General features: G+C 26.9%; 1 pseudogene; it reads left to right on the forward strand.

Moving 5' to 3' along the window:
- Positions 1-8,448: 8,448 nt before the first annotated feature.
- The window catches only part of LOC112757405 (zinc transporter 5-like), a 38,817-nt pseudogene continuing 24,120 nt past the window's right edge, over positions 8,449-23,145 (forward strand).

Here is a 23,145-nt window from a genome sequence, read left to right on the forward strand (position 1 = left end):
ATAGAACTTTGTTTTGACAGGAGATTATAAAATACAAATTAGGACATCCAAAAATATTTCATTATATGAATCAATCAAATTGCTATGAGCTAGAAGGAATTGACGAACATAAAGAATATATAGCTACAAGGAGAGCAATGGATGTTGTTGGAATGAGTTCTGAGGAGCAGGTATTTTATAGGAAGTTTCTTTAAGTTCATGATTAGATTCTTAAATTTTAACATGTGCTTCAATGCTCTGCCTTTCCATTTTTCTGTCATTCTTCATGATGCAATATTATTTTGTTTGTTTGTTATAGAGATATTATTTTGTTTACAATTGCAACATTTTAATCAAGTTTATTTGTTATAGAGATATTATTTTGTTTATAATTGCTGGTGTCTCTTGCTTGTATAGTTGAAAGATAAACACTATTACTTCTTTTTTAATTTAAACATGTATTCATGGTCTCAAATATTTGTATTTAATCATGCAAGTATATTAAAGAAATAGAAAAATTGACTTATTGGACCAATTTTAATATCTAAATATCTTGATTTTAATTTGTAAAATGGGTGTAGAATATGTAATTGAAGAAAAAGATTTTAATTCAATATTTTGTACATTTAAATATTACTAAACATCTATTGTAATATTTTTTTATTGTTAGCAAAAAAATCTTTTGTAACATTTATTAGAGTATTGCTATAGAATATCTATGGTAACATTTTTTAAGTGTTACAAAAAATATTTATAGTAACATTTTTTTATAGGTGTTACAAAAAATATTTATAGTAACATTTTTTTAAGTATTACAAAAAATATCTATGGTAATATTTTTTTAAATGTTACAAAAAAAAATCTATGGTAACATTTTCTAAGTGTTACAAAAATTATCTATGATAATATTTTTTTAAGTATTATAAAAATATCTAGTGTAATATTTTTTTAAGTGTTACTATGAATGGTCTATTGTAACAATTCTCATAATATTACTACAGAATATCTTTTGTAATATTTTCACTAAATGTTATTAAATTTTTAGAAGAATGTTAGTAAAACTCTTTAGTAACACAGGGTGTATTTAACATTTGTTAAAATGTTACTAATATACATAAGTAATATTTTAATATGATTTAATAACATTTTTTAAATGTTAGTAAAAATCAAGTATGTAGTAGTGATGCTAAGACCATTTGAAATTAGAATTTTTTGTGTTTTATAATAATACAAAATTCTTATATGCATACAAAAAATCAGTCACCATATATTTATGTATATTGTATTGTTTATTTATTTTTAAATATTTTACATTTTAATATGTATTTTATATCAATAACTAATTTGGTAGTTGATGTTTTGTGTCTCCGTAGCATTGTTCGTAATAATATACTGATAATTAAAGTATCTCTAATGCATGATTTTAATTTCATTTTAGTTTGGATCCTACAAAATGCCACATAAGTATTTATGGAATCATATATCATAAAATTTAATTTGAAACTCAATGTAAAATTTATCACTCCAATGCTTAGCCTCATTTTAATTTATGCTTAAATTATTTTTATTTATTTCAAATAATTTTAATTAAATTGTGAAATTTTAACTAAAATAAAAATATAAAATTACAAAATTAATAATTTTGTAGATGTGAAAATTGAGAATTTTGTGTATAGGATTGGGAGAAATATTAGAATTTTATAAATAATTGAAAAAATAACTTACGATAAATTGATTTGGATTTATTTTTCTACCAAATAACTTAGTAATTTTAGGCTTATTTCAAACAATTTTTTTCAAAAAATAATTATTTATAATTTTAGTGTTATTTTAAGTAATTTTTTTCTAAAAAATTATTTAATTATTTTAGTTTTATTTTTAATTTTTTTCAGAAACGTAGTAATTTTAGTTTAATTCTAAATAATTCAAATTTTAGTTTTATTTTACTTAAAATTATTAGCCTTGATTATTATTTAACGATTATGGTTAATATGTATTATTAAGATTTTTATATTTTAATTATTTATTGAAATGGTAAAATTAATATTATTAATTTTTAGCATATATTGACTTATTTTAGGTTTATTTACCATATTTAGTAAATTATCTTTTAGTTTAAATGCTTAATTAATTAAAAAGAGAACAGTATCAACATCAGTATCAGTAATTATCAATTTATATTATTAACTATGTTTTATTTATTTTTACTTTAAGTATTTGTTAAAAAAAAAGTTTAGTTCATGTAGCCACCATGCTCAGAACCATACCCACATTATCCACACCCATTAAATTCACAATCATACCCACATTATGCATAGGAATATGCACAGCCTTCTATATAACTATGCGATCGATCAGTCATACACTATGTGCGAAACATACATGCTGATACTGATATTTTTTAAAAATAATATAATACCTTATTTACTGATATCAATATCATTTTAAATAATTTTGATCATGAATCATACTTTAACATGTTTCTATTTCATATTTTGACATAGTGACAAAATTTTTTCTTCCATAAATAGACCTTCTGTATTTAAACATTTCAAAAACTTATTACTTTAATTGATTGTTAGCATATGGTGTAGGCATATTGCCACACTTCTAATATTTGTCAAAGTCTAACTGAAGATGAAAAGTTGCAATATAGTTCATAAATATTTATAATTAATTTGTAAGTATCTTTGAGTTAAAGAAATCAAATATTTCAATAATAAGAATACTATTAATAAAATGTGGATGCACTACAGTACACTCTACTTACCTCGTAAATAAAAGTTAATATGTTAAAAGAGTTGATCTTTAGTTAGGTATACATATATACTTAAAGAACTAAAAAATACTATACTGGTTAGATTATAGTAATCGTTAAGATCTGTAGGTTACTATGTCGGCAAATATTTCTCAATTATAAAACTATTTTGGGATGAGGATGTTGGTCTCCTATAAATATAACTTTATTTTTGTTCAGTTTTTTACATACACATTGGTTTTGTACACCGTCATCATAAATGAGATGAATGGTCTTCTAGTATAAGAACCAACCTAACAACCACTAGACTAATCTCATTTTAGTTATTTTTAATGCTTTTTAAATTATATATTTAATTTTCACATGATACCTTAATTAATACACATGATATCCTAAGTTTATATTTTATTATTATTTTAGCTATAAATTTACTCCTTCTTAAATTAATTATATTTTTATTTAATAATAATTATAAATTTACTTATTTTTCTTTTCATAATTTTATAGTATCTATTAATATTATTTTTTCAAAAAATATTTATAGTATATAATAGTATAATAGGTAGAAATAATTAATAAATTATTAAAATTTAAAAATAATAGTTATTTTAATATAAAAACAAAATAAAAATATTTATGATAGAGTAAAAATAATAAAATATTTATTGTTCTTGTTCCATATTGTTTTAGAATAGCTTGATTATTTTTAAAATGTTAGTGAATATATATTTTAAATTTTAATTTTAACTTTAAATTTTTGACTATTTTATATTCTTATTTACGTAAGACCGGATCAATCAGTTCAACCAGTAATCCACCAGTTGAACTAATAACCCAGTAACTCAGTAGCTTGACCAGTTTGATTATCGGTTCAGTTCTAACAACTATGTTAACAAGACAACAACACTCTTCCTTTATTCGTTCAAAATTTCTTCTTAGGTCTCACTCTCCATCACTTTGAAGAGCAAGTTTTCTCATCACCCCCAAGTTGTTAAAGAAAACGGCAGCACATACACAGGTAATTTATTTTTGAATGTTTTATATTGTTATTAGGTAGTTATTTAGCCTAATTTGTTAGTATTTAAACTAAAAGTAGAACCATAAGTAGTTAGTTAGTATTTTAAGTTAAAAGTAGAACCAAAATAAATGACAAATAATTAAAAAATAGAATTATTTAGTATTTTTAGACTTATTTCAAACAAATTTTTTTAAAAGACACAAATATTTAGTAATTTTAATTCTAAAAAAACTTAAATATTTTTTTAAAAACCGAATTATTTAGTAATTTTAGTTTTATTTTAAATAATTGAAATTTTAGATTTATTTTAAATAATTTTTAAAACAATATTATTTAGTAATTTTAAGCTTATTTCAAACAATTTTTTTCAAAAAACAATTATTTAGTTATTTTAGTTTTATTTTTAATTTTTTTCAGAAACAATATTATGTAGTAATTTTAATTTTATTTTACTTAAAATTATTAACCTTGATTGTTATTTAACGACTATAATTAATATGAATTGTTAGGATTTTTATATTTTAATTATTTATTGAAATGGCAAAATTAATATTATTAATTTTTAGCATATGTTTACTGATTTTAGGTTTATTTACAATATTTAGTAAATTATCTTTTAGTTTAAATGCTTAATTAATTAAAAAAAGAACAGTATCAAGTATCAGCATCAGTATCAGTAATTATCAATATATATTGTTAACTAAGTTTTATTTATTTTTATCTTAAGTATTTGTTATAAAAAAGTTTAGTTCATGTAGCCACCATACTTAGAACCATATCGATATTATCCACACCCATTAAATTCACAATTATATCCACATTATGCATAGGAACATGCACAATCTTCTATACAGTCATGCGATCAGCCGTACACTATGTGCGAGGCATACTGATACTGATATTTTTTAAAAATAATATAATACCTTTTTTACTGATATCAATATCATTTTAAATAATTTTGATCATGAATTATACTTTAACACGTTTCTATTTCATGTTTCGACATAGTAATGAAATTTTTCCTTCCATAAGTAGACCTTCTGTATTTAAACATTTTAAAAAACTTACTGTAATTGATTGTTAGCATATGGTGTGAATATATTGCCTCACTTCTAATGTTTGTCAAAGTCTAACTGAAGACCGAAGAATTACAATATAGTTTATAAATATTTATAATTAATTCGCAAGTATCTTTGAGTTAAAGAAATCAAATATTTCAACAATAAGAATACTATTAATAAAATGTGGATGCACTACAATACACCTACTTACCTCATAAATAAAAGTTAATATGTTAAAAGAGTTGATCTTTAGTTAGGTGAATATACTTAAAAAACTAAAATATTATATTAGTTAGATTATAGTAATCGTTAAGATTTGTAGGTTACTATGTTGGCAAATATTTCTCAATTATAAAATTATTTGGGATGAGGATGTCGGTCTCCTATAAATATAATTTTATTTTTGTTCAGTTTCTTACATACACACATTGGTTTTATACACTGTCATCATAAATGAGATGAATAGTCTTCTAGTACAAGAACGAACTAACCTAACAACTACTAGACTAATTTTATTTTCGTTATTTTTAATATTTTTTAAAGTATATATTTAATTTTCACATGATATCCTAATTAATACACAGGATATCTTAAGTTTATATTTTATTATTATTTTAGCTATAAACTCACTCCTTCTTCAATTAATTATATTTTTATTTAACAATAATTATAAATTCGCTTATTTTTTCTTTTCATAATTTTATAATATCTATTAATATTATTTTTCAATAAATACTTATAGTATATAATAGTATAATAGGTATAAATTAATTAATAAATTATTAAAATTTGAAAATAATAGTTATTTTAATATAAAAATAAAATAAAAATACTTATGATAAAGTAAAAATAATAAAATATTTATTGTTCTTGTTCCATATTGTTTTAGAATAGCTTGATTATTTTTAAAATGTTAGTGAATATATATTTTAAATTTTAATTTTAAAATTTTGACTATTTTATATTCTTATTTACATAGGATCGGATCAATCGATTTAACCAGTGATCCACCGGTTGAACCAATGACCCAGTAACTCAGTAGCTTAATCGGTTTGATCATCGATTTGGTTTTAACAACTATGCTAATAAGGCAACTACACTCTTTTTTCATTCGTTCAAAACTTTCTCTTGGATCACACTCTCTATCACTTTGAAAAGCAAGTTTCCTCCACACCCCCAAGTTATTAAAGAAAACGGCAGCACATACATAGGTAATTTATTTTTGAGTATTTTATATTGTTATTAGGTAATTATTTAGCCTAGTTTGTTAGTGTTTAAGCTGAAAGTAGAACCATAAGTAATTAGTTAGTGTTTTAAGCTAAAAGTAGAACTAAAATAAATGGCTAATAATTAAAAAAAAACAAAATTATTTAGTATTTTTAAGCTTATTTCAAATAATTTTTTTCAAAAGACACAACTATTTAGTAATTTTAGTTTTATTTTAAATAACTTTTTAAAACAGTATTATTTGATAATTTTAGGCTTATTTTAAACAATTTTTAAAAAAAACAATTATTTATAATTTTATTTTTGTTTTAAATAATAGTTTTCAGTTATTTTAGTTTTATTTTTAATTTTTTTCGAAAACAATATTATGTAGTAATTTTAGTTTTATTCTAAATAATTTAAATTTTAATTTTATTTTACTTAAAATTATTAGCCTTGATTATTATTTAACACTATGGTTAATATGTATTGTTAGGATTTTTATATTTTAATTATTTATTGAAATGGCAAAATTAATATTATTAATTTTTAGCATATATTTACTAATTTTAGGTTTATTTGCATTATTTAGTAAATTATCTTTTTAGTTTAAATGCTTAATTAATTAAAAAAATAACAGTATCAGCATCAGTATCAGTAATTATCAATATATATTATTAACTAATTAAGTTTAGTTTATTTTTACCTTAAGTATTTGTTAAAAAAAGTTTAGTTTATGTAGCTACCATATTCAGAACCATACTTACATTATCCACACCCATCAAATTTACAATCATACCCACATTATGCACAAGAATATGCACAGCCTTTTATATAGCCATGCAATTAGCCATATACTATGTGCGAGGTATACATGCTAACACTAATATTTTTAAAAAATAATATAATATCTTTTTTACTGATATCAATATCATTTTAAATAATTTTTATCATGAATCATACTTTAACACGTTTCTATTTCATGTTTCGACATAGTGACGAAATTTTTCCTTCCATATTTAAACATTTTAAAAAAACTATTACTTTAATTGATTGTTATTAGCATATGGTGTGAATATATTGCCACACTTCTAATGTTTGTCAAAGTCTAACTGAAGACTGAAAAGTTCTAATATAGTTCATAAATATTTATAATTAATTCGTAAGTATTTTTGAGTTAAAGAAATCAAATATTTCAACAATAATAAGAATACTATTAATAAAATGTGGATGTACTTCAATGCTCCTACTTATCTCGTAAATAAAAGTTGATCTGTTAAAAGAGTTGATCTTTAGTTAGATGAATATACTTTAAGAAATAAAAAATATTATACTGATTAGATTATAGTAATCGTTAGATCTGTAGCTTACTATGTTGGCAAATATTTCTCAATTATAAAACTATTTCGGGATGAGAATGTTGGTCTCCTATAAATATTACTCTATTTTTGTTCAGTTTCTTATATACACACTGGTTTTAATACATTTTCACCATGAATGAGATGAATCAAAATACCCATATTACTAAACTGAGAATTAATTTATTTTATTAGCAGTAGTAGCCATATGCATACCAACTGTATCCATCCATATCTACCATATCAACAATCATATGTAAACAATCACACTATCCAAATTTACTATATTCACAAAAATATGCACAGCCTTCCACACAACCTTTTATGTAGCCACCATATTCAGAATCATACCCACATTATCCACACCCATTAAATTCACAATCATACCCACATCATGCAAAGAAATTTGCACAACCTTTCATATAGTCATACGGTCAGTCGTACACCATGTGCGAGGTATACGCCTTTCATATAGCCATGCGGTTAGCCATACACCATGTGCGAAGTATACATGCTGACACTGATATTTTTTAAAAATAATATAATATTTTTTTTTACTGATATCAATATCATGTTAAAATTTTTTTATCATGAATCATACTTTAACATATACTTCTATTTCATGTTTTAACATAGTGACATAATTTTCTCTTTCATAGGTAGACTTTCTGTATTTAAGTATTTTAAAAAATTATTATTTTAATTGATTGTAGCATATGATGTCGACATAATGTCACACTTTTGATGTTTATAAAAGTCTAACTGAAGACTAAAAAAGTGTAACATAGTTCATAAATGTTTATAATTAATTCACAAGTATATTTGAGTTAAAAAAATCAAGTATTTTAACATTAAAAATATTATTAATAAAATGTAGATGCACTTCAATGTACTACTTACCTCGTAAATAAAAATTGATATGTTAAAAAAGTTGATCTTTAATTAGGTGAATACACTAAAATAATATTATACTAGTTAGATTATTTAAAATCTATAGGTTATTATGTCCGCAAATATTTTTCAATTATAAAATTATTTTGGAATGACGATATTAGTCTCTTATAAATATAACTTTATTTCTGTTCAATTTCTTACCTACACACTGATTTCAATATACTTTCACTATGAATGAGATGAATCAAAATACCCAAGTACTCTTGATCTATGGCATTCTTATTTTGCTTGTTGTCCCAAGTGTAGTTGTTTCTGAGTGCACCTGTGATGAATCAAAAGAAGTCCAAGACAAAGGCAAGTCGCTGAAGTTAAAGATAGCAGCTATTATATCCATTCTAATTGCCAGTATAATTGGTGTTTGTATTCCATTTCTCGGCAAACTCATACCTGCTATAAGTCCAGAAAAAGACATCTTCCTCTTAATTAAGGCCTTTGCGGCAGGTGTCATACTGGCAACCGGATTTATTCATGTGTTGCCGGATGCGTTCGGGAATCTAACTTCGCCTTGTTTGCACAATCATCCTTGGGAAGATTTTCCTTTCACTGGATTTGTGGCTATGTGCACTAGTATGGGAACCCTTATGATTGATGCTTATGCCACTGCTTATTTTCAAAAATCACATTTCCAAGAGGCACAAGTAGAGACTTCCACAGATACAGAAAAAGATCTTCACCTCCACGAAACACATGGTCATGCACATGGCTTTGTTCCCAGTAAGTCTTCAGAGCTCCTTCGTCATCGCGTCATATCACAGGTAACTATATATGTGCAGTTTTTTTAAGAACAACTCAGGTAACTATATATGTGCAGTTTTATATTCTTTGATTTTTTTGACTAGCAATAGAATTGCCAAACTACTCTAATTGATTTTGAAATTTTGATTTATAATAATAATTATTTTGAAAGAATTTGACTATAGGTGTTGGAATTGGGGATCGTTGTCCATTCTATCGTAATAGGAATCACCTTGGGAGCATCAATGAGTTCAGAAACAATAAGACCCCTCGTTGCTGCGTTGACATTCCATCAGTTCTTTGAAGGTATCGGACTTGGAAGATGCATAACTCAGGTACTACTTTAAATATTTAATTTATAATCACCTGTTTATATTATTATCCAAGATTAATTAGTAACATTTAAAGGCTAAATTAGTGGTTATATGAAAATATATTATTAGCCGCGTGTTTTAAACTAAAATAAAACTTTCTAAAGATTTTGTGGTTAGCAAATAATAAACTAAAGAATTAATTTTTTTTAGTAAAATAAAGAAACCTTCAAAAATTATGATAAAATTGATTTCGGTGTCATGAGATTACGGTTAATGTGCTTCCAAAAAAGTAAACGAGCAAATAAAAGAGTAATACTTTAAATTAATTCTTAAAAAATTTTTAGTCGAATATTTTAGTTTTTAACAAATTTTAATCATTAAATTAGTTTTTAAATTTTTATTTTGTTAAACAAATTCAACTCCATCGTTTTTTATATAAAAGATTTTATTTGAGAAGTTTATAAATTTTTAGAGACGGTTATATCTTTTATTAAACTATGATATAGAGATTAATTTATCTAATTTTTAATCAAAATTTATCTAATAAAATAAAAATTTAGAAACTGATTTAGTGACTAAAATTTATTATTGAAAATAAATTATCCGACTAAAATTTTTTTGAAAATTAATTTGGAATATTACCCTAAATAAAATAATAGGCTATGGACATTTATTTTTTTGTAAAAACTTATATGTAACCCATTTCAAAACATAGAAAGATGGTTAGTCAGATTAGTATACTATTATTTGAAATCACACCCATTCAGGAAAAAGAAGATAATAAAATGGAGACATAAATTTATCTCGTTATAAGGAATGTTTAAGAGACTTGCCGGGTTTGTTATAAATTTATCATTATTCAAATCAGTAAATAATTGAAAGTTATTATATTTAATTTAATATTTATAATTATATATATAATTTAAAATTATATATTTATTATATTTAATATTATGTGTTTATTTTAGACATAATTAATAAATATAAAATAAAATAAAATAAATTTAAATTAATTTAGACAGATTTTATTATTTTTTTAATATTTATGTATTCAAAATTATTTTTTTGATTTCAAATTTTAATATAAAGAACATTAGTTTAATTTTTATATACTTTAATGTACATACTTTTACATAAAAATCTAATTAAATTTATACATTTTAAATGACCGGCTTTTTAAGTAATAAATTAAAAAATTAATTACTTCTATTAATGTGGTAATACATAATCAGTTATTTTTGTAAATAATAAATAATTATTTTTTATCATAAAAAATTAAAACACAAAACTGATGACTATCAATAATTTAAACAAAATTATAACCTTCAATGTTTATCTTTGTTTAATATTTTTAATTAACCATTAGTTAATTTAGTGAAAGATCCTATTAGTTCTGATCCTATATGATAGTAAACTTTTATAAATATCAAATAGTAATAATAATGCCATTTAAATTTTTTTTTCTCTTAAAATACTCTTATTCTTCTTCTCATCTTATTCACCAATTAAATCAAAATTCTAAGCCCTAATTTATAAAGGAAAAACTACATAAATTTGAGGAAAGAATATAAATAACTTCTAAGAGAAAATGTCAAGGTGTTTGCCTTAGTCCTCATCGTTCTCTATTTTACTGGTGTCCATATTTTTTTTCAGAAGCATGGTTCACTTTTGTACTACAAGTGATTTAGAAGAAACCTACCCAAAAATTTATCAATAAAAATAAGGGTTATTGACAAAGTTTATGTCACATATTTATCTTATCATCTCTCAAAATTCCTCTTCAAACTGTACGGCATCAAAATCAGATGATATATAATTATATAATATATTTAAAAATAATAGTCAAAACATTATGAAATTTATGTCACATATTTGTCTCATTATCTCTCAAAATCCCTCTTCAAACTACACGTATCAAAATCTAATAATATATAATTATATAATATATTTTAAAATGATAGTCACACGCGCAACAAATTTTAGTCAATAGCTGATATTTTTGCAAAAAAAGAGAATAATAAATTAGACTATTTTTAATATATATATATATATATATATATATATATATATATAAAAGAAAGAAATTTTTCTTAATTCAATAGTGAAAAATAAATTGTTATAAAGCTTATGTCACATATTTGCCCCATCATCTCCTAAAATCCCTCTTCAAACTGCACGGCATCAGAATCAGATAATATATAATTATATAATATATTTAAAAATGATAGTCAAAATGTTACCCAAACTTATATCACATATTTGTCCCATCGTCTCCCAAAATTCTTCTTCAAACTACGTATATCAGAATCTGATAATATACAATTATATAATATATTTCAAAATGATAGTCAAAATGTCAAATTGTTCTCCATCATTCAAGTTTTTCAACGCGCAACGAATTTTAGTCAATAGCTGACATTTTTGTAAAAAAGAGAATAATAAATTATATATATATATATATATATATATATATATATATATATATATATATATATATATATATATATAAAAGAAAGAAACTTTACTTAATTCAATAATAAAAAATAAATTGTTACAAAATTTATGTCACATACTTATTCCATCATCTCTCAAAATCTCTCTTCAAACTGCACGGCATCAGAATCAGATAATATATAATTATATAATATATTTAAAAATGATAGTCAAAATATCAAATTGTTCTCTACGCGCAACGAATTTTAGTCAATAGCTGACATTTTCGTAAAAAAGAGAATAATAAATTAAACTATTTTTAATATATATATATATATATATATATATATATATATATATATATATATATATATATATATATATATGAATCATTTTAGTCAGATTTTCTTTGTATAGATATTATACAGAATTTTAAAATTTTTTTTGGTTAAACTAAGGACATTTGGTGTCTTTTTGTTGAACATTGATCATAACTTAAAAAAAGAGCTGTAATTCAAGTGTTTAACAATTAGCATGCCAAATTAAATTAAGCCTTGGAATTAGAATGAGTTAAAATTTTTGACATACTTTTAGTTAGTTGACGAGAAATTTAGGTGTGCATACAAGTGGAATTTTTTTTAAATAAATAAATTAATTTTTATATTTATTTATTTTTTAATTATTTATATTTTTACTCAATAACTTCGAATTTTAATAGACAATAAATGAATTCACGTTTTGAATTTTAAGATCTTTGTAATTTAAATTATATCTTATTCAATTTTAAATTTTTTATTTTGCAATTTAAATCTTTCAAATGGTTATATTTCTTCAATCCAAATTATAATAGTTTAAATTAGATTAGATTAAAAAATAAATTTAAATCCATACAATATAAATTGTAATTGTTTTAATCAATTGGATTATATTAGAAAACAAAATCAAATAGATATAATTCAAATCGTAATAATTATATCAATTTTATATTATCTTGTAAATCGATTCAAACGGTATTATAAATATTTTTTATTTTTTAATAATTTGATATTTTTGCTACTGTTATAAGAATAACATTTATGGTAGATGTATATTAAAATTAGCCATAAAAATTAGCTACTAACATAATATTATATATTAGAATACAAAATATACATTATAAAATAGTTAAACAATACATGTATTTAAATATAAATATATAGTAGCTTGTGGTTAAATTTAGTGTACATATAGCATTTTTACTATAATAAAATACATATCAATCGTTTAAGAAATACATATATATAAATATAAATTTTAATTTCTTTATTTTTAAAAATTACTTAATGACACATTTATAAAGATATTTTCTTTATATTCCACATTTATAATACTATAAAGTTCATGTTTCACATACAGAAAAATATATTCTCATATGACAAAAAATGTAAATTTGATCGTTGCTCTATTTTTATTTATTTCTATTTCTAATTATTAAATTTTATACGGTGGACCTTTGTTCTTCAAAAATAACACAACTAATATAAGAGAGTGCATTGTCAATATTTACTCAGCTATCTAATTATTTGATTGAGTTTTTAATTTTTTTATTAAGGTGATCAATTATCAAACGTTTGAATTCACAAATTAAAAAAAAAAAAGTGAAACAGAGAAAGAATGAATAATAAAAGAAGTTGTAATAATTGAAATAAAAATAAAGATTTAATTTTCTAAAATTTTGAAATTAAAGAATACAATCAAAGTGATAAAGAAGAAAAAAATGAAAGTAAAATGAGATGTGAGACCTAAGTCAATAAGAATTTTAACGGATTGAAATGAATTTAGATTGAAAAAAAATACTTAAATATTAGGGTATTTATAGAGTTGTAGATTAGATTTAATCTTTTTTGTGAAAATGATTTTAGATGATTAAGAGTGATTATTTTTTTATAGAGTGAAAAGTTATTTCCACCTTTAAGGTCGTTATCACCTTAGTAATAGTAATTGAAATAGTAGAGGTGAAATCGTGAGGGTATATTTAATGTGCTTTTCAAATTGGATTGCTCACTTCCTAAATCAAATTATATATAGATTGTGGTGATCCATATCTAAATCGGTCTGACCCTTATGAATGAGACCATACAATTAAAATTTGTTATTGGACCGAATAAAAAATGACTCGATTTGAAAGTTACTTAATTTTTTGGACTGGATTCTATTCTTGAGTCCAAATATGTATTTTATTTATTTAAAAAATAAAAAATAATATTTTAAATTATATTTTAATATTTATTTGGACTAATTAATTTCTAAAAATGATAAATTAGTTCTTAATAGTTAAATATATATATATATATATATATAAAAGTATCTAATAAAATAAAAAGATAAATCGTATTATAATACTTTTTAAAATGTGTGACAAATTTTGTACTTTTTCTAAAAAAAATGATAAAATAATTAAATTACCTAAAATTTGAAAAGATCAGACAAAAAATTAATGTATCTTCTTATATTATTTGAAACTAATTTATCTAATTTTATTATAAAATATCATGAACTATTATGTTAATATTTATTAACTACTAATTTGTTTGGAGCAATTATTATACAAACTAATTTGGAGTATTAATATTGTATGCTCATCTACTAGTTAAGATAAAATAAATTCAGTTAATATTTTTGTCAATTATTTTTTTTAAGTTGTTCAAACAAATTTAAACAATGCCTTAATTATTTTTTTTAAATATATTTAATTTATGTGTGCAGTTACTTTGTTCCAAAAATACAAAGTATTTGATTTATTTTCTCATTGTAATAAAATAATACTTGATTTTGTAAAGAAAAACATACAATAAACAATATTTTAATAAAAAATCTCAATTTTTAGATACAATACCAACAATAATTTTAACATAAAAAGATAACGTAAAATATAAAAAGTGTATCTAATATGAAACATAGTTTCACATTCCCTTCTACAGACTCATCCTCAACATGAAAGTGAGTTTTTATTGTTCTATTTTTTTTTTATCTAAAAATCCAATTATATCAAAACTTTTATAATTTCATCTAATTATACAAATAAAATATTCCGTAAAGAGATGTCAAATATTGGATTATTAAAGACATCAAAATAAAATATTGGACTATTATTTCAAACTTTGGGTTAGATACTACATTTTACAGTATATAATTTTATTTTATTATCTAAAAATAATGACTATAAAAATTCATTCATCACAAAAAAAAATTGTTTTTAACTTTTATAAGAAATTATTTTAATTTAAAAGATATTTAGTTTGTGCATCGCATAGGTAAAAATATTAGAAAAAAATTAAATCCAGAGAATTAGTTTTTTCTTTTAGATTATTCGGTACAAATTTGATCTAAAATGGGAGAAACAACATCCTATGACGGTTATGTATCTCCTTCGACATTGCTATCAAGAATAACAAAACTTTTAAAAAGTAGTTCCAGACAGAAGAAACAGTAACCTAGTCTAACAAACAATAAAATCATACATCCAAAACGAAATACAATATAACAACAATCAGTAATTTTTTTTTACTCTAAATAATATCATTGTATTGTACCCATTGCTAACTCAGACCCTTCAGGCTATATCCACACAAGCCAATTGTCACCATTGAATATCCACATTCCACCCACTGTATTAAAATCGATAAGCATATTATCCCTTTTATATCACCAAAGCTAGCTTGTTATTCTTGATAATGTCCACCTATCCAGTACTTTAATTTAGTGTACTATAGTCATCCTTCAAGCGATTCACTCGATCTAATTTTCTTCATTTTCTATTACCATCCCTTCCCATTGATTTTTATGCTTAAATCTTTGCTCTCCTTCATGTACTAATTCCACATTCTTTAGGATTTGACCTTCATTGCATGTTCTATTTTTTAAAAATTTCTGGTCCCATCCTATTTTTTTTTCATTAGCCAATCTACTATATCTTTGTTCTTGATCACCATGGTTATATTCTCTTCTTTTATGTGCATTTCTTCCAACAAATACTGTAATCCCACTTGAACTCCTTTTAATGTAGCATTAACTAATGAAGTTTTATTTGTTATTTTTCTCATTAAACAATGCAATCTGCCCTCTTTATCAGTCAAGTATCCTCCTGTTATATAAAGATTTAAATCCGATCTATATATATACAACACAAGACCACCATGTCCGTTTTCTTTGATAAATGATAACTATGTTGTACTTTATTTATCTCTTTGTTATGTGCACTTTTTTCTCTTTTTTTTCACTGAGTTACTAAAGTCTTAATTATTTTCCATCTACTATCAAAACTCACCATTTTACAGTGCCAAATTACCATATAATAGCAAAAAATAAATTACATCAATCATATTTTTTTATTCTATGCACTTCTTGTTCCATCCACCCTAGTAACCAATCTTTAACATTTTTCTTTTTCACCTACAATACTCTCCCCCAGTTCCGCCACAAGTACCATAATTTTGAAAAGAATATGCAAGATAAAAATAAATGAAATAATGTTTCTTCTTCAACTCCATATAACGCACACTTTTGTTCGTCTTGGCTAATGACATTTCTTCTAATCAACTTGTCTTTAGTATTCAGAGTATTGTTTATCACAAACCACATGAGTAATTCTATTCTTGGTGATGCTCTCCTACCTCAAATTATGTCACACATGCTTAGACTCTGGGACTCCATGTATTTTTATCATTGTCACATCCGTGAATGACTTGGTAGTATATCTCCTGTCTGAATTGAACGTCCATGTCACGCCATCTTTAAAACCTGCACACAAAGAAACAGACCCCAAAATAATTTGTAACTCTCCCAGTTGTGTTTTTCTCTCTCAAAGAATTCTCTTCTCTACCTGAGATCAAGGTTACAAAAATTGGACCGTCAATAAATTGGTAGAGTGATTGGTTCAATAGTTTAAGGGTTTAATCGGGATTCAACTAGAATTCAACCGGTTTAATTAAATATATAATAAAATTATTAAAAATTTAATATATAATTTTAAATATTTAAATTTAATAATTTTTAAGTTGATAAAATTTAAAATTTTAAAATTTTATATAAAATAATTTATCATTAAAAATTAACAAATAACTTCAAACATCAAATTTTTAACTAACAGAAATTAAAATAAATGAAAATGACAAATCAAAATAAAAAAAAATCAGCATATTCACCTCAAAATTTTCAATAATTCCATATTGTACCACAGCATATCAACAACTCAGAATCAGAAAGATCAACACGCAGAATCACTAAATAAAAAAAATCAGCATAAACTTATAAACAACTCAAAATTAGAAAAAGCATAAAGTCATAAACAACTCAAAACTAGAAAAATTTCAATATAAAGAATGTAGTGAAGCAATGAATCATAGCACCATCAACTGAAAATAAAAAAAAATCGGTAACAAACAAGTGAAGTATCTCATAAATCATAATAAATAAAATTAACAAATAATCAATAACTCGTTCCACACACAATAAAGGAAACAAATAAAATACTAAAGTGAAAAAGGGAAGAAATCAGTAAAAAATTGAAAATAAAGAAGACCATGAAGAAGATGTTGAGAGAGAGAGAGAGAGAGAGAGAGAGAGAGAGAGAGAGAGAGAGAGAGAGAGAGAGAGAGAGAGAGAGAGAGAGAGAGGCATTTTTTACTACGAGAGGCATTTTTTTACTACGAGAAAGAGGCAGACGACGACGGCGAAGACAGAGGCGGGCTTCCCGACGAGCACAGAGACAGTGATGAGGAGAAGAGTGGCGGCAGCTGAGAGTGAGAGTGAGAGAGATTGGGGTATTTTGCCATTTTGCTGAGACTAAGAGTGAAAGAGAAGAGAGAAGCAGAGGAATGATAATGAAGTAATATAAGATCAAAGAACATGGAAGAAGAAGAAGAATGGTTACTCGTAGCTTGTTTTGCAGTAACCATGAGAGATACTGTAACAATGGAAGTCATGCACATCAACCTCAGACATAGCTCCATCACCTCTTTCCTCCGCCGCTGCCATGCTCCCGACAAGGGTTCCGCTCATTCTTCCGCTGCTCTCTAAAGTTTCCACCTTTGAAATTAGGGGTTTTGCCATTTTGGTGAGACTGAGAGTGAGAGAGATGAGAGAGGGGATTGGTGCATTTGGGGTGTCTTCTGCGCGTTTTGTTTTTCTTTTTTTTTTAAAACTAAAACGACGCTGTTTTGATGCTGAATGAAGAATCGAACTTTCAAAAAACAGGCCAGTTCAGTCGGTTCACTGGTTAATCACTGGTTCGACCGATTTTTTATAGCCAATTTTAGGTATTAACTGGACCGATCAACTGACCGGTTTTCGATTAACCCGGTTGAACAGATTGGTCCGGTCCAATTTTTAGAATCTTGCCTGATATTCCATACCCATGTTGAGCCAGACCACAACCCACATTCATCAATGGCATAATCTTTTTTATTTGAGTTTCTAAACAATCTTGGAAACTTTTCTTCTAATATCTCATCTGCTATCTAGAGATCCTTCGAAAATTTTATAGTGTTTCCATCTCCCACACATCTTTTTCATCCTCTAAAGCTATTTCACACCATACCTCATTCCCATTGGCTATGCTAATAATATCCTTCCAAGGTCCATAAGACCTTTTGCAAATGTGTTCCACTGTTGGAGTATGATCATTCAATATCATAACATGGAGTAACTATCTTTTTCCATAAAGTGTCACTCTTAGTTGAGAATCTCCACCACTATTTAAAGAGCATGAATGCATTCTTTGATGGTTTCAGTGGCTAAGAGAAGGGGGGTTGAATCTTAGCCTCCTTTTTATGTTGCTAACACTTGCTGAACTCAGAGGAGACTTTTCTGTTTTAGCTCGTCTCTGGACACGAGACTTTTGTTTTTGCTCGTCACTTGCCACGAGACTTTTTGTTTTGTCTCGTCACTTAGCACGAGACATTTTAGTTTTTGCTCCTGTGCAGTAGAAAACAGAAATGGAGTTGAAGAGAAGAAAAATTACACCCAGATATATCCTGGTTCAGCTGCTAAGTGCAGTGCAGCCTACATCTAGTCTCCATCACAAACATGATGGAATTTCACTATAATCAATCTGATTACAACTTGTAAAGTGCTAACCCAACTTACAAGGGGATTCCCACAGAATCATGAAACACAACATAGATGAACAAAGGAACTCTAAGACATCTATGGCTTTTTCTTTTAATTTTGCACTCTCTGCCTTTTTCCGCTCTATGGCTTTTTCATTACAAACCTCACTGTTTGCCTTTTTCCATGAGACTCAAGACATGACAAAATTAAACAGAAAAATACAAAACAGAATACATTAAAGGAGAAGAGAAAACTGTTAGCTCAGGTAGCTCTGAGAACACTGTGCCTTGCACTCTCAAATTTTCTCCTTGCTTCAAACAGTGGCTGTCCACCCTTATTATAGAAGAGGGGAGCCTCCACTTATTGAAGCCAAAACCGAACCAACTTCTTCCTCCTTCAACAAACAGAACTGGTTCGGCCACATAGAGAAAGAAGAGATAACCATGTAAAACCCAACATGCATACCTCTGGACCTTTCTTGATCATCACCCTTCATCAATCCGAGCTCTCCATCCTTGGCTTGCTCTCCAAGATGGATTTCTGGCCCTTGATACTTCATGATGATGATGACTTCATCTGCTTCAATCTCTGCCTTCAACAATCACTTCGCCACTCCAGCTACTCCCTGTGGTGGTTGAGCAGAATCAAAGACAAGCTATGCTTCAAGAATCTCCCTTGCTGGCCGAATCTTCTTCGTCCATTTTTGAGCATGAAAGGCTCAAGATACATCACCAAATCTAACCAAATATGGTGAATATCTCAGCCACAGCTCATTTTTATTTTAGTATGTTTTCTTGCCATCATTAGCTTGATGGTCTTGATGCATGCAACTTCATTTCGGTAGCTCCATGTAGCTTCCATGGCTTCCTTTATTTTCTGGATATTGACAGAAAATAAACAACTTGAAACAAAAGCAATTCAAATGTAATAGACCAATTAGTTGGTGAAAGTTGCTTTTACTTCCCTAGCTTAGAGTGGCGTGTAGTCATTACACCCATCAATCAATTCAGCTGAACTTTTCTCTCTCATGTTCCCCATGCATTAATTAACAATGTAATAGATTTTGAAATCCATCACATGGTTAAAGGCTTGGTTCCGTTGGAAGCACTTTGCTTTCATTTTTCCTTGGTTTCGGACCGAGTGTGGAACCATACATCACAAATAAAATTTGGGCTTATAACATTGAAATTAAAACTGGCCCATTTGGTTAACATTTGCTTTCCTGATGAAATTGATTTCGGATCAAGTATAGAAAGCATTCATCAAAATTAAATATGGGCTTGGTTATAATATCATTGAGTTTGGCCCATTAAAATAAAATTTCAGCCACTTAGTATAAAACATGTAACAAGGCTGGTTATTGGGCTTAAACCAGAAACTCATTTTTCGGCCCAATATTAAAACCTGCAACAAAAATTATTTAATCAAATCAGATTATTAATTTTTGCAGTTAATTATTTTAAATAATGTTTAGTCATCACAAATATTAATCAAGAGTTTTCCAAACTCATCAATCTCCCCCTTGATGACAAACATTATTAAAATTGAAATGGAAAAAAAATTGAGTAAAGATTACTCCCTTTGTAGACTGAATTTTCTCCCCCTTTCAAAATGTCACATTGCTCCCCCTTGATGTATGCTTATGTTACCAAGGGAAGCACTCAACCTGTAACATTTTTAAATCAAGCTTCAAGTAATAATGTTATTTAGCATATTTTATGATGCTAAATGCTTGATTTATGAGCAGTTTTATTTGATAATCAAAACTCATTTGATATCATAAACTGATTTACTGCTCAACCTATTTCATACAAAAAAATATCAAAATGTTTTTCAAATCCTTTCCTGTTAAAGATATCAGAGCAAAACAACGTGATGGAAAAGTATTTGAGCAAACAAACAGGGCAGTTTTATTACATAGTTTAAAGGAACTGCCAAAAATAAGTTTTCAATATAACAAGTTTATCAATGATTAATCAACAGCTGGGCATCTCAATAAATCTAACATAATTATAAACCAAATGCCAAATGACAATTAACTAATCATGATAGACTAAGAACAGTTTGAGCAACAAATGCAATATCAACATGCATTCTTTGATCAAGGGTAATCATGAATTTTCAATTTGAAAATTTCAACAACCCCTGTTTTTCAGCCCCTGTTTTCGTTCCAATTTCAATTTTGGAACCTTAAATTTCTCCCCCTTTTGTCATCATGGGGGCACCTGCACAAAACATTGTTATAGAAAATAGAATATGCCATATAACAGTCCAAAACATAACCAAACGGTGTCATCAAAGTATCACCTAGGTAGCTATTGTCAATTGCAACCCTAACAAAAAACAAAAGAGCTAATTGAGCCAAATTGTGCCAATATCAAATAGTAACCAGAGAGTTAATCATCGAAAAGATTAAAGTCAGGTTCCTCCTCGGCGCCATCACTGCCAGCTTCTTTTTCAAGATTTTCCAACATTAGACTGACCCTCTCTTGGCATTTCTTCCATGCCAATTCATTCTCATAAGCAAGTTTGTGAGCAAACTTGTGAAATTGAACCATGAGATCGGACATATTGGTGAATTCTGTGAGAATTTCTCTGAGGGAACCAGTCGTCTTTGAGGATTCTGGGCGGCCTTCAAAGTCATCATCAGATGCTATTGATTTCTTTCCCCTTTTTGCAGCTCCGCCTGCTCTGATCATGGAAACCCGATTCTCTACATCCTCATTGGTTAAATCTACCTTAAAGTACTCATAAATGCATGTAAGAAACATTCCATAAGGTAGATTGGCCTTTTTTGTACTTTTCACAGACTCCCACATGTGACGAATCATAATATAGCTAAATGAAATAGAAGTTGAAGTAACTAAAGCAAATATTATGAGACAATCAGATACAGTTACCCTGTTGTGAGAACCACTTTGAGGAGTGAGAATGTGAGTTATGATGCGGTGCAGCAGAGAGTTAGTTGGACCCAAAGCCTTATGAGTCGGAACAGTTCCATCTAGGCTAGACAAATTTTCACAGATTTGATGAATCACTTGCTTGTATGTAACTCCTACATGTGAGTCCCATTTATCACTCATATAAACCTTTGGCCCTTCATCAATGTATCCAAGGGCAGAAGAAATTATTTCAGAATCCAGTGTGATTTGAACCCGTTTCACATAAGAGTGAAGGCTACCATCAATAAACCTTAGATTTGCATAGAACTGCCTAACCAGCCCTGGGTACACCATTTTATGAATATGAAGCAGAGGTGACCATTTAAGACCTTCAAACATGGGCTGTAAATCGAGTCCTTTGGAGGCCAGAGATTTTAGATTCACTAGATAAGAGAGACACAAATGCCGTTTCTCCAGGACTTCATTGTGGAATTCAAAAGAAGCATACGTAGAGAACCTGGAAGGATCGAAATGCGAGTGTTGTTTGTGAAACTTGTTCTTGAACTCCATTGACCCAAGGTTTGCGGGTTCTCTGGTCTCATGGAACTCGAAACCCTTCGTCTTCTTGGAACTCTTTCCGGATGCATGTGGAGAGGTTCTTTTCGGCGATGATGGAGAAGGTGAGGTATGAGACTCCTCTACTTCCTCTTCAATGCTGGGCTCCTTCGCCTTCTCGCTCTTCCTTCTTCCAGAAGATTTTTGAGCAATAACTTTGCGCCTCATAGTCTCGGTTCTCTTGGAGGGGGGTGAAAGAGAAGAGGAGGAGGTGGAATGGATGTGAATGTGGGTATGTGATTGGGGTGTAGAAGGTTTTTGAGATTGGCGAATTCTCTCACTCTTCCTTGGGGCTGTTTTCTTTTTCATAATGAAGAAGATCAATGGAGATGGAAGTTGGAAATGAAAGGGTGGCCGAATAGTGAGGTGAGTGATGGGAGGTTAGAGAAGCATTAAATGCTTAATTGGAAAGAGAATGAGAGAAGTTATTACCCATTATGAGAGCGGTTATTATCCAAGGGGGTTTCAAAAACTGAAAAGAGGTTTCCCTAAATCAAGGGATTAGTTGGAGGGAAAGATTTGATTTGACAACATGCTTCTTCCAACAAGATTTGATGAGACAACCAAGGGATTTTGTTGATTTAATTTTTTTAAAAGAAATGAAACTAACAAAACTGTCTTGGTGGGGTCAAGGAATTTTTTGGTGGGGCCCATAAAATTCGAATTCTGCATTGCCTCCCCCTTGACCACAGCTCTTCCATTCTGCCATTTATTGTTTCTCGTCCAATCCTACGAGCAAAAAC

Source organism: Arachis hypogaea, chromosome 16, assembly GCF_003086295.3.
Source record: "Arachis hypogaea cultivar Tifrunner chromosome 16, arahy.Tifrunner.gnm2.J5K5, whole genome shotgun sequence".
NCBI classification, from domain to species: Eukaryota; Viridiplantae; Streptophyta; class Magnoliopsida; order Fabales; family Fabaceae; genus Arachis; species Arachis hypogaea.